The sequence below is a fragment of the Pseudophryne corroboree genome, unplaced genomic scaffold, assembly GCF_028390025.1.
Source record: "Pseudophryne corroboree isolate aPseCor3 unplaced genomic scaffold, aPseCor3.hap2 scaffold_780, whole genome shotgun sequence".
In the NCBI taxonomy this organism is placed as follows: Eukaryota; Metazoa; Chordata; class Amphibia; order Anura; family Myobatrachidae; genus Pseudophryne; species Pseudophryne corroboree.
In genome coordinates this window covers 161814-174794 of record NW_026970359.1, presented here as the reverse complement: position 1 = coordinate 174794, position 12981 = coordinate 161814, and the positions used below count along the sequence as shown (strand labels likewise).

At 34.7% G+C, this 12981-nt stretch overlaps 2 non-coding genes across 2 annotated transcripts; both read right to left on the bottom strand.

Annotated features, from left to right (window-relative positions):
• Nucleotides 1-695: 695 nt before the first annotated feature.
• TRNAS-ACU (transfer RNA serine (anticodon ACU)) lies at nucleotides 696-769 on the bottom strand. Its single transcript has one exon. It is a non-coding gene; the product is annotated as a tRNA-Ser (tRNA).
• Nucleotides 770-12374: 11605 nt separating this feature from the next.
• TRNAS-ACU (transfer RNA serine (anticodon ACU)) lies at nucleotides 12375-12448 on the bottom strand. Its single transcript has one exon. It is a non-coding gene; the product is annotated as a tRNA-Ser (tRNA).
• Nucleotides 12449-12981: the final 533 nt, after the last annotated feature.

The window sequence follows — 12981 nt, the reverse complement described above, 5'->3', positions numbered from 1 at the left end:
ATCCACTTAATTTTCTTTACCCTATTATTAAAAGGGTAATTGACAAAAACAAACTACATTGTCACCAGAAGAGCAATACAAAATGTACAAGTGATATATTAAAATCATCTTTCCAGCTTGAATTTCAATGATGCATTGGGGCCAACGATTTTGTGAGAAACATCTTCACCCTTAAATAAAGATTTTCTTAATTCCTTACCTGTGTGCTAATTAGATGTCACCTTGTTTTCACATTAAACAGACTTCTACATGAGAAAGCAGCAAGGATGCAGTGGCGTTAATGTTTCCTGGTGTCAACCTGTATTATTTCAGTAGACATTGAAATGAGGATGCATCTTGCTGCCTTTCCAATGAAGCAAGTTTAATTTAGTTATAGGTGAAAAACCATCCCTACAAAGGTGTTAATCAGAGACTTGGCTTTGTGGACACTTTTTAGAGAACAAATTTGTTAGCATAAAAATAAAGGCAGAAAATGAAGAGCTGTTTAATCACTCAATTGGATTTTTCTACCAGCATATTTTTTTCTCTGCAACCCATTGCTAAATTGTGCTTCCTAGCTGTTTTTTATAAAATCACTGAATCAAATCTAACTCTGATTACATCAGAGAAGGCCAGGTACCCTACACCATAAGAGGAGTTTGAAATTTTGACTTGTCTACTTAAATATCACCAAAACCTGATCACAAGGTCAATTATGTCCCTGGGTGGGATTGAACCACCAACCTTTTGGGTAGTAGCCAGACACACTAACCGATTGCGCCACAGAGACACTTTGCAAAAAGTACATACTGACAAAGGCTAATAAGCATTCATCTAGAACGTTTCCTAGAAAAACTTTAAAAAGTCAATAATCTGGAGAGTTTTTGTAAGAATTTTCTTAAATCAACCAACGAAGAAACACATTGGTACTTTCCCATGATGAGTGAGTGCTTCAGGATCTCTTGCACTTACATGTGCAGCAGAGTACTGCAATGGAAGCATGCTGGGCCCATTACCCAGAGGTAGGCAGATTGAAACTATCCTCTGCTATATGCATTTTTATTGTTAAAGTAATCCAAAACTGGGATTGATATGTTAGCTATTTTATGTTTACTTAAAGTACAATGACTTTTACCATTTTAATTTGTTTTAATAGTATATTGACAGTATAGTTTTCTTTCAAAAATCCACTTAATTTTCTTTACCCTATTATTAAAATGGTAATTGACAAAAACAAACTACATTGTCACCAGAAGAGCAATACAAAATGTACAAGTGATATATTAAAATCATCTTTCCAGCTTGAATTTCAATGATGCATTGGGGCAACGATTTTGTGAGAAACATCTTCACCCTTAAATAAAGATTTTCTTAATTCCTTACCTGTGTGCTAATTAGATATCACCTTGTTTTCACATTAAACAGACTTCCACATGAGAAAGCAGCAAGGATGCATTGGCGTTAATGTTTCCTGGTGTCAACCTGTATTATTTCAGTAGACATTGAAATGAGGATGCATCTTGCTGCCTTTCCAATGAAGCAAGTTTAATTTAGTAATAGGTTAAAAACCATCCTTACAAAGGTGTTAATCAGAGACTTGGCTTTGTGGACACTTTTCAGAGAACAAATTTGTTAGCATAAAAATAAAGCCAGAAAATTAAGAGCTGTTGAATCACTCAATTAGATTTTTTTTGCCAGCATATTTCTTTTTCTCTGCAACCCACTGCTAAATTGTGCTTCCTAGCTGTTTTTATAAAATCACTGAATCAAATCTAACTCTGATTACATCAGAGAAGGCCAGGTACCCTACACCAGAACAGGGGGTTTGAAATTTTGACTTGTCTACTTAAAGATCACCAAAATCTGATAACAAGGTCAATTACGTCCCTGGTTGGGATTGAACCACCAACCTTTTGGTTAGTAGCCGGACACACTAACCGATTGCGCCACAGAAACACTTTGCAAAAAGTACATACTGACAAAGGATAATAAGCATACATCTAGAACGTTTCCTAGAAAAACTTTAAAAAGTCAATAATCTGGAGAGTTTTTGTAAGATGTTTCTTCCATCAACCAATGAAGAAACACATTGGTACTTTCCCATGATGAGTGAGTGCTTCAGGATCTCTTGCACTTACATGTGCAGCAGAGTACTGCAATGGAAGCATGCTGGGCCCATTACCCAGAGGTAGGCAGATTGAAACTATCCTCTGCTATATGCATTTTTTTTGTTAATTTAAGTAATCAAAACTGGGATTGATATTTTTGCTCTTTTATTTTTACTTAAAGTACAATAACTTTTACCATTTTAATTTGTTTTAATAGTATATTGACAGTATAGTTTTCTTTAAAAAATCCACTTAATTTTCTTTACCCTATTATTAAAAGGGTAATTGACAAAAACAAACTGCATTGTCACCAGAAGAGCAATACAAAATGTACAAGTGATATATTAAAATCATCTTTCCAGCTTGAATTTCAATGATGCATTGGGGCAACGATTTTGTGAGAAACATCTTCACCCTTAAATAAAGATTTTCTTAATTCCTTACCTGTGTGCTAATTAGATATCACCTTGTTTTCACATTAAACAGACTTCTACATGAGAAAGCAGCAAGGATGCAGTGGCGTTAATGTTTCCTGGTGTCAACCTGTATTATTTCAGTAGACATTGAAATGAGGATGCATCTTGCTGCCTTTCCAATGGAGCAAGTTTAATTTAGTTATAGGTGAAAAAACCATCCCTACAAAGGTGTTAATCAGAGACTTGGCTTTGTGGACACTTTTTAGAGAACAAATTTGTTAGCATAAAAATAAAGGCAGAAAACGAAGAGCTGTTTAATCACTCAATTGGATTTTTCTACCAGCATATTTTTTTCTCTGCAACCCATTGCTAAATTGTGCTTCCTAGCTGTTTTTTATAAAATCACTGAATCAAATCTAACTCTGATTACATCAGAGAAGGCCAGGTACCCTACACCATAAGAGGGGGTTTGAAATTTTGACTTGTCTACTTAAATATCACCAAAACCTGATCACAAGGTCAATTATGTCCCTGGGTGGGATTGAACCACAAACCTTTTGGTTAGTAGCCAGACACACTAACCGATTGAGCCACAGAGACACTTTGCGAAAAGTACATACTGACAAAGGCTAATAAGCATTCATCTAGAACGTTTCCTAGATAAACTTTAAAAAGTCAATAATCTGGAGAGTTTTTGTAAGAATTTTCTTAAATCAACCAACGAAGAAACACATTGGTACTTTCCCATGATGAGTGAGTGCTTCAGGATCTCTTGCACTTACATGTGCAGCAGAGTACTGCAATGGAAGCATGCTGGGCCCATTACCGAGAGGTAGGCCGATTGAAACTATCCTCTGCTATATGCATTTTTTTTGTTAAAGTAATCCAAAACTGGGATTGATATGTTAGCTATTTTATGTTTACTTAAAGTACAATGACTTTTACCATTTTAATTTGTTTTAATAGTATATTGACAGTATTTTTTTCTTTCAAAAATCCACTTAATTTTCTTTACCCTATTATTAAAATGGTAATTGACAAAAACAAACTACATTGTCACCAGAAGAGCAATACAAAATGTACAAGTGATATATTAAAGTCATCTTTCCAGCTTGAATTTCAATGATGCATTGGGGCAACGATTTTGTGAGAAACATCTTCACCCTTAAATAAAGATTTTCTTAATTCCTTACCTGTGTGCTAATTAGATATCACCTTGTTTTCACATTAAACAGACTTCCACATGAGAAAGCAGCAAGGATGCATTGGCGTTAATGTTTCCTGGTGTCAACCTGTATTATTTCAGTAGACATTGAAATGAGGATGCATCTTGCTGCCTTTCCAATGAAGCAAGTTTAATTTAGTAATAGGTGAAAAACCATCCTTACAAAGGTGTTCATCAGAGACTTGGCTTTGTGGACACTTTTCAGAGAACAAATTTGTTAGCATAAAAATAAAGCCAGAAAATGAAGAGCTGTTTAATCACTCAATTGGATTTTTTTGCCAGCATATTTCTTTTTCTCTGCAACCCACTGCTAAATTGTGCTTCCTAGCTGTTTTTATAAAATCACTGAATCAAATCTAACTCTGATTACATCAGAGAAGGCCAGGTACCCTACACCATAAGAGGGGGTTTGAAATTTTGACTTGTCTACTTAAAGATCACCAAAATCTGATAACAAGGTCAATTACGTCCCTGGGTGGGATTGAACCACCAACCTTTTGGTTAATAGCCATACACACTAACTGATTGCGCCACAGAGACACTTTGCAAAAGTACATACTGACAAAGGCTAATAAGCATTCATCTAAAACGTTTCCTAGAAAAACTTTAAAAAGTCAATAATCTGGAGAGTTTTTGTAAGATGTTTCTTCCATCAACCAACGAAGAAACACATTGGTACTTTCCCATGATGAGTGAGTGCTTCAGGATCTATTGCACTTACATGTGCAGCAGAGTACTGCAATGGAAGCATGCTGGGCCCATTACCCAGAGGTAGGCAGATTGAAACTATCCTCTGCTATATGCATTTTTTTTGTTAAAGTAATCAAAACTGGGATTGATATTTTTGCTCTTTTATTTTTACTTAAAGTACAATAACTTTTACCATTTTAATTTGTTTTAATAGTATATTGACAGTATAGTTTTCTTTAAAAAATCCACTTAATTTTCTTTACCCTATTATTAAAAGGGTAATTGACAAAAACAAACTACATTGTCACCAGAAGAGCAATACAAAATGTACAAGTGATATATTAAAATCATCTTTCCAGCTTGAATTTCAATGATGCATTGGGGCAACGATTTTGTGAGAAACATCTTCACCCTTAAATATAGATTTTCTTAATTCCTTACCTGTGTGCTAATTAGATATCACCTTGTTTTCACATTAAACAGACTTCTACATGAGAAAGCAGCAAGGATGCAGTGGCGTTAATGTTTCCTGGTGTCAACCTGTATTATTTCAGTAGACATTGAAATGAGGATGCATCTTGCTGCCTTTCCAATGAAGCAAGTTTAATTTAGTAATAGGTGAAAAACCATCCCTACAAATGTGTTAATCAGAGACTTGGCTTTGTGGACACTTTTCAGAGAACAAATTTGTTAGCATAAAAATAAAGGCAGAAAATGAAGAGCTGTTTAATCACTCAATTGGATTTTTTTTGCCAGCATATTTCTTTTTCTCTGCAACCCACTGCTAAATTGTGCTTCCTAGCTGTTTTTATAAAATCAATTAATCAAATCTAACTCTGATTACATCAGAGAAGGCCAGGTACCCTACACCATAACAAGGGGTTTGAAATTTTGACTTGTCTACTTAAAGATCACCAAAATCTGATAACAAGGTCAATTACGTCCCTGGGTGGGATTGAACCACCAACCTTTTGGTTAGTAGTCGGACACACTAACCGATTGCGCCACAGAGACACTTTGCAAAAAGTTCATACTGACAAAGGCTAATAAGCATTCATCTAAAACGTTTCCTAGAAAAACTTTAAAAAGTTAATAATCTGGAGAGTTTTTGTAAGATGTTTCTTCCATCCACCAACGAAGAAACACATTGGTACTTTCCCATGATGAGTGAGTGCTTCAGGATCTCTTGCACTTACATGTGCAGCAGAGTACTGCAATGGAAGCATGCTGGGCCCATAACCCAGAGGTAGGCAGATTAAAACTATCCTCTGCTATATGCATTTTTTTTGTTAATTAAAGTAATCCAAAACTGGGATTGATATTTTTGCTCTTTTATTTTTCATTAAAGTACAATAACTTTTACCATTTTAATTTGTTTTAATAGCATATTGAAAGTATTGTTTTCTTTTAAAAATCCATTAATTTTCTTTACCCTATTATTAAAATGGTAATTGACAAAAACAAACTACATTGTCACCAGAAGAGCAATACAAAATGTACAAGTGATATATTAAAATCATCTTTCCAGCTTGAATTTCAATAATGCATTGGGGCAACGATTTTGTGAGAAACATTTTCACCCTTAAATAAAGATTTTCTTAATTCCTTACCTGTGTGCTAATTAGATATCACCTTGTTTTCACATTAAACAGACTTCTACATGAGAAAGCAGCAAGGATGCAGTGGCGTTAATGTTTCCTGGTGTCAACCTGTATTATTTCAGTAGACATTAAAATGAGGATGCATCTTGCTGCCTTTCCAATGAAGCAAGTTTAATTTAGTAATAGGTGAAAAACCGTCCTTACAAAGGTGTTAATCAGAGACTTGGCTTTGTGGACACTTTTCAGAGAACAAATTTGTTAGCATAAAAATAAAGCCAGAAAATGAAGAGCTGTTTAATCACTCAATTGGATTTTTTTGCCAGCATATTTCTTTTTCTCTGCAACCCACTGCTAAATTGTGCTTCCTAGCTGTTTTTATAAAATCACTGAATCAAATCTAACTCTGATTACATCAGAGAAGGCCAGGTACCCTACACCATAAGAGGGGGATTTGAAATTTTGACTTGTCTACTTAAAGATCACCAAAATCTGATAACAAGGTCAATTACGTCCCTGGGTGGGATTGAACCACCAACCTTTTGGTTAACAGCCGTGCACACTAACTGATTGCGCCACAAAGACATTTTGCAAAAGTATATACTGACAAAGGCTAATAAGCATTCATCTAAAATGTTTCCTAGAAAAACTTTAAAAAGTCAATAATCTGTAGAGTTTTTGTAAGATGTTTCTTCCATCAACCAACGAAGAAACACATTGGTACTTTCCCATGATGAGTGAGTGCTTCAGTATCTCTTGCACTTACATGTGCAGCAGAGTACAGCAATGGAAGCATGCTGGGCCCATAACCCAGCGGTAGGCAGATTGAAACTATCCTCTGCTATATGCATTTTTTTTTGTTAATTAAAGTAATCCAAAACTGGGATTGATATTTTGGCTCTTTTATTTTTACTTAAAGTACAATAACTTTTACCATTTTAATTTGTTTTAATAGTATATTGACAGTATAGTTTTCTTTCAAAAATCCACTTAATTTTCTTTACCCTATTATTAAAATGGTAATTGACAAAAACAAACTACATTGTCACCAGAAGAGCAATACAAAATGTACAAGTGATATATTAAAATCATCTTTCCAGCTTGAATTTCAATGATGCATTGGGGCAACGATTTTGTGAGAAACATCTTCACCCTTAAATAAAGATTTTCTTAATTCCTTACCTGTGTGCTAATTAGATATCACCTTGTTTTCACATTAAACAGACTTCCACATGAGAAAGCAGCAAGGATACAGTGGCGTTAATGTTTCCTGGTGTCAACCTGTATTATTTCAGTAGACATTGAAATGAGGATGCATCTTGCTGCCTTTCCAATGAAGCAAGTTTAATTTAGTAATAGGTGAAAAACCATCCCTACAAAGGTGTTAATCAGAGACTTGGCTTTGTGGACACTTTTCAAAGAACAAATTTGTTAGCATAAAAATAAAGCCAGAAAATGAAGAGCTGTTTAATCACTCAATTGGATTTTTTTTGCCAGCATATTTCTTTTTCTCTGCAACCCACTGCTAAATTGTGCTTCCTAGCTGTTTTTATAAAATCACTGAATCAAATCTAACTCTGATTACATCAGAGAAGGCCAGGTACGCTACACCATAACAGGGGGTTTGAAATTTTGACTTGTCTACTTAAAGATCACCAAAATCTGATAACAAGGTCAGTTACGTCCCTGGTTGGGATTGAACCACCAACCATTTGGTTAGTAGCCGGACACACTAACCGATTGCGCCACAGAGACTTTTTGCAAAAAGTACATACTTACAAAGTCTAATAAGCATACATCTAGAACGTTTCCTAGAAAAACTTTAAAAAGTCAATAATCTGGAGAGTTTTTGTAAGATGTTTCTTCCATCAACCAATGAAGAAACACATTGGTACTTTCCCTTGATGAGTGAGTGCTTCAGGATCTCTTGCACTTACATGTGCAGCAGAGTACTGCAATGGAAGCATGCTGGGCCCCTAACCCAGAGGTAGGCAGATTGAAACTATCCTTTGCTATATGCATTTTTTTTTGTTAATTTAAGTAATCAAAACTGGGATTGATATTTTTGCTCTTTTATTTTTACTTAAAGTACAATAACTTTTACCATTTTAATTTGTTTTAATAGTATATTGACAGTATAGTTTTCTTTAAAAAATCCACTTAATTTTCTTTACCCTATTATTAAAAGGGTAATTCACAAAAACAAACTACATTGTCACCAGAAGAGCAATACAAAATGTACAAGTGATATATTAAAATCATCTTTCCAGCTTGAATTTCAATGATGCATTGGGGCAACGATTTTGTGAGAAACATCTTCACCCTTAAATAAAGATTTTCTTAATTCCTTACCTGTGTGCTAATTAGATATCACCTTGTTTTCACATTAAACAGACTTCTACATGAGAAAGCAGCAAGGATGCAGTGGCGTTAATGTTTCCTGGTGTCAACCTGTATTATTTCAGTAGACATTGAAATGAGGATGCATCTTGCTGCCTTTCCAATGAAGCAAGTTTAATTTAGTAATAGGTGAAAAACCATCCTTACAAAGGTGTTCATCAGAGACTTGGCTTTGTGGACACTTTTCAGAGAACAAATTTGTTAGCATAAAAATAAAGCCAGAAAATGAAGAGCTGTTTAATCACTCAATTGGATTTTTTTGCCAGCATATTTCTTTTTCTCTGCAACCCACTGCTAAATTGTGCTTCCTAGCTGTTTTTATAAAATCACTGAATCAAATCTAACTCTGATTACATCAGAGAAGGCCAGGTACCCTACACCATAAGAGGGGATTTGAAATTTTGACTTGTCTACTTAAAGATCACCAAAATCTGATAACAAGGTCAATTACGTCCCTGGGTGGGATTGAACCACCAACCTTTTGGTTTATAGCCGTACACACTAACTGATTGCGCCACAGAGACACTTTGCAAAAGTACATACTGACAAAGGCTAATAAGCATTCATCTAAAACGTTTCCTAGAAAAACTTTAAAAAGTCAATAATCTGGAGAGTTTTTGTAAGATGTTTCTTCCATCCACCAACGAAGAAACACATTGGTACTTTCCCATGATGAGTGAGTGCTTCAGGATCTCTTGCACTTACATGTGCAGCAGAGTACTGCAATGGAAGCATGCTGGGCCCATAACCCAGAGGTAGGCAGATTAAAACTATCCTCTGCTATATGCATTTTTTTTTGTTAATTAAAGTAATCCAAAACTGGGATTGATATTTTTGCTCTTTTATTTTTCATTAAAGTACAATAACTTTTACCATTTTAATTTGTTTTAATAGCATATTGAAAGTATTGTTTTCTTTTAAAAATCCATTAATTTTCTTTACCCTATTATTAAAATGGTAATTGACAAAAACAAACTACATTGTCACCAGAAGAGCAATACAAAATGTACAAGTGATATATTAAAATCATCTTTCCAGCTTGAATTTCAATGATGCATTGGGGCAACGATTTTGTGAGAAACATTTTCACCCTTAAATAAAGATTTTCTTAATTCCTTACCTGTGTGCTAATTAGATATCACCTTGTTTTCACATTAAATAGACTTCCACATGAGAAAGCAGCAAGGATGCAGTGGCGTTAATGTTTCCTGGTGTCAACCTGTATTATTTCAGTAGACATTGAAATGAGGATGCATCTTGCTGCCTTTCCAATGAAGCAAGTTTAATTTAGTAATAGGTGAAAAACCATCCTTACAAAGGTGTTAATCAGAGACTTGGCTTTGTGGACACTTTTCAGAGAACAAATTTGTTAGCATAAAAATAAAGCCAGAAAATGAAGAGCTGTTTAATCACTCAATTGGATTTTTTTGCCAGCATATTTCTTTTTCTCTGCAACCCACTGCTAAATTGTGCTTCCTAGCTGTTTTTATAAAATCACTGAATCAAATCTAACTCTGATTACATCAGAGAAGGCCAGGTACCCTACACCAGAACAGGGGGTTTAAAATTTTGACTTGTCTACTTAAAGATCACCAAAATCTGATAACAAGGTCAGTTACGTCCCTGGTTGGGATTGAACCACCAACCATTTGGTTAGTAGCCGGACACACTAACCGATTGCGCCACAGAGACTTTTTGCAAAAAGTACATACTTACAAAGTCTAATAAGCATACATCTAGAACGTTTCCTAGAAAAACTTTAAAAAGTCAATAATCTGGAGAGTTTTTGTAAGATGTTTCTTCCATCAACCAATGAAGAAACACATTGGTACTTTCCCATGATGAGTGAGTGCTTCAGGATCTCTTGCACTTACATGTGCAGCAGAGTACTGCAATGGAAGCATGCTGGGCCCCTAACCCAGAGGTAGGCAGATTGAAACTATCCTTTGCTATATGCATTTTTTTTTTGTTAATTTAAGTAATCAAAACTGGGATTGATATTTTTGCTCTTTTATTTTTACTTAAAGTACAATAACTTTTACCATTTTAATTTGTTTTAATAGTATATTGACAGTATAGTTTTCTTTAAAAAATCCACTTAATTTTCTTTACCCTATTATTAAAAGGGTAATTGACAAAAACAAACTACATTGTCACCAGAAGAGCAATACAAAATGTACAAGTGATATATTAAAATCATCTTTCCAGCTTGAATTTCAATGATGCATTGGGGCAACGATTTTGTGAGAAACATCTTCACCCTTAAATAAAGATTTTCTTAATTCCTTACCTGTGTGCTAATTAGATATCACCTTGTTTTCACATTAAACAGACTTCTACATGAGAAAGCAGCAAGGATGCAGTGGCGTTAATGTTTCCTGGTGTCAACCTGTATTATTTCAGTAGACATTGAAATGAGGATGCATCTTGCTGCCTTTCCAATGAAGCAAGTTTAATTTAGTAATAGGTGAAAAACCATCCCTACAAAGGTGTTAATCAGAGACTTGGCTTTGTGGACACTTTTCAGAGAACAAATTTGTTAGCATAAAAATAAAGCCAGAAAATGAAGAACTGTTTAATCACTCAATTGGATTTTTTTTGCCAGCATATTTCTTTTTCTCTGCAACCCACTGCTAAATTGTGCTTCCTAGCTGTTTTTATTAAATCACTGAATCAAATCTAACTCTGATTACATCAGAAAAGGCCAGGTACCCTACACCATAACAGGGGGTTTGAAATTTTGACTTGTCTACTTAAAGATCACCAAAATCTGATAACAAGGTCAATTACGTCCCTGGGTGGGATTGAACCACCAACCTTTTGGTTAGTAGCCGGACACACTAACCGATTGCACCACAGAGACACTTCACAGAAAGTACATACTGACAAAGGCTAATAAGCATGCATCTAGAACGTTTCCTAGAAAAACTTTAAAAAGTCAATAATCTGGAGAGTTTTTGTAAAATGTTTCTTCCATCAACCAACGAAGAAACACATTGGTACTTTCCCATGATGAGTGAGTGCTTCAGGATCTCTTGCACTTACATGTGCAGCAGAGTACTGCAATGGAAGCATGCTGGGCCCATAACCCAGAGGAAGGCAGATTGAAACTATCCTTTGCTATATGCATTTTTTTTGTTAATTTAAGTAATCAAAACTGGGATTTATATTTTTGCTCTTTTATTTTTACTTGAAGTACAATAACTTTTACCATTTTAATTTGTTTGAATAGTATATTGACAGTATAGTTTTCTTTAAAAAATCCACTTAATTTTCTTTACCCTATTATTAAAAGGGTAATTGACAAAAACAAACTACATTGTCACCAGAAGAGCAATACAAAATGTACAAGTGATATATTAAAATCATCTTTCCAGCTTTAATTTCAATGATGCATTGGGGCAACGATTTTGTGAGAAACATCTTCACCCTTAAATAAAGATTTTCTTAATTCCTTACCTGTGTGCTAATTAGATATCACCTTGTTTTCACATTAAACAGACTTCCACATGAGAAAGCAGCAAGGATGCAGTGGCGTTAATGTTTCCTGGTGTCAACCTGTATTATTTCAGTAGAAATTGAAATGAGGATGCATCTTGCTGCCTTTCCAATGAAGCAAGTTTAATTTAGTAATAGGTGAAAAACCATCCCTACAAAGGTGTTAATCAGAGACTTGGCTTTGTGGACACTTTTCAGAGAACAAATTTGTTAGCATAAAAATAAAGCCAGAAAATGAAGAGCTGTTTAATCACTCAATTGGATTTTTTTTGCCAGCATATTTCTTTTTCTCTGCAACCCACTGCTAAATTGTGCTTCCTATCTGTTTTTATAAAATCACTGAATCAAATCTAACTCTGATTACATCAGAGAAGGCCAGGTACCCTACACCATAACAAGGGGTTTGAAATTTTGACTTGTCTACTTAAAGATCACCAAAATCTGATAACAAGGTCAATTACGTCCCTGGGTGGGATTGAACCACCAACCTTTTGGTTAGTAGCCAGACACACTAACCGATTGCGCCACAGAGACACTTTGTAAAAAGTACATACTGACAAAGGCTAATAAGCATACATCTAGAACGTTTCCTAGAAACACTTTAAAAAGTCAATAATCTGGAGAGTTTTTGTAAGATGTTTCTTCCATCAACCAACGAAGAAACACATTGGTACTTTCCCATGATGACTGAGTGCTTCAGGATCTCTTGCACTTACATGTGCAGCAGAGTACTGCAATGGAAGCATGCTGGGCCCCTAACCCAGAGGTAGGCAGATTGAAACTATCCTTTGCTCTATGCATTTTTTTTTTAATTTAAGTAATCAAAACTGGGATTGATATTTTTGCTCTTTTATTTTTGCTTAAAGTACAATAACTTTTACCATTTTAATTTGTTTTAATAGTATATTGACAGTATAGTTTTCTTTAAAAAATCCACTTAATTTTCTTTACCCTATTATTAAAAGGGTAATTGACAAAAACAAACTACATTGTCACCAGAAGAGCAATACAAAATGTACAAGTGATATATTAAAATCATCTTTCCAGCTTGAATTTCAATGATGCAT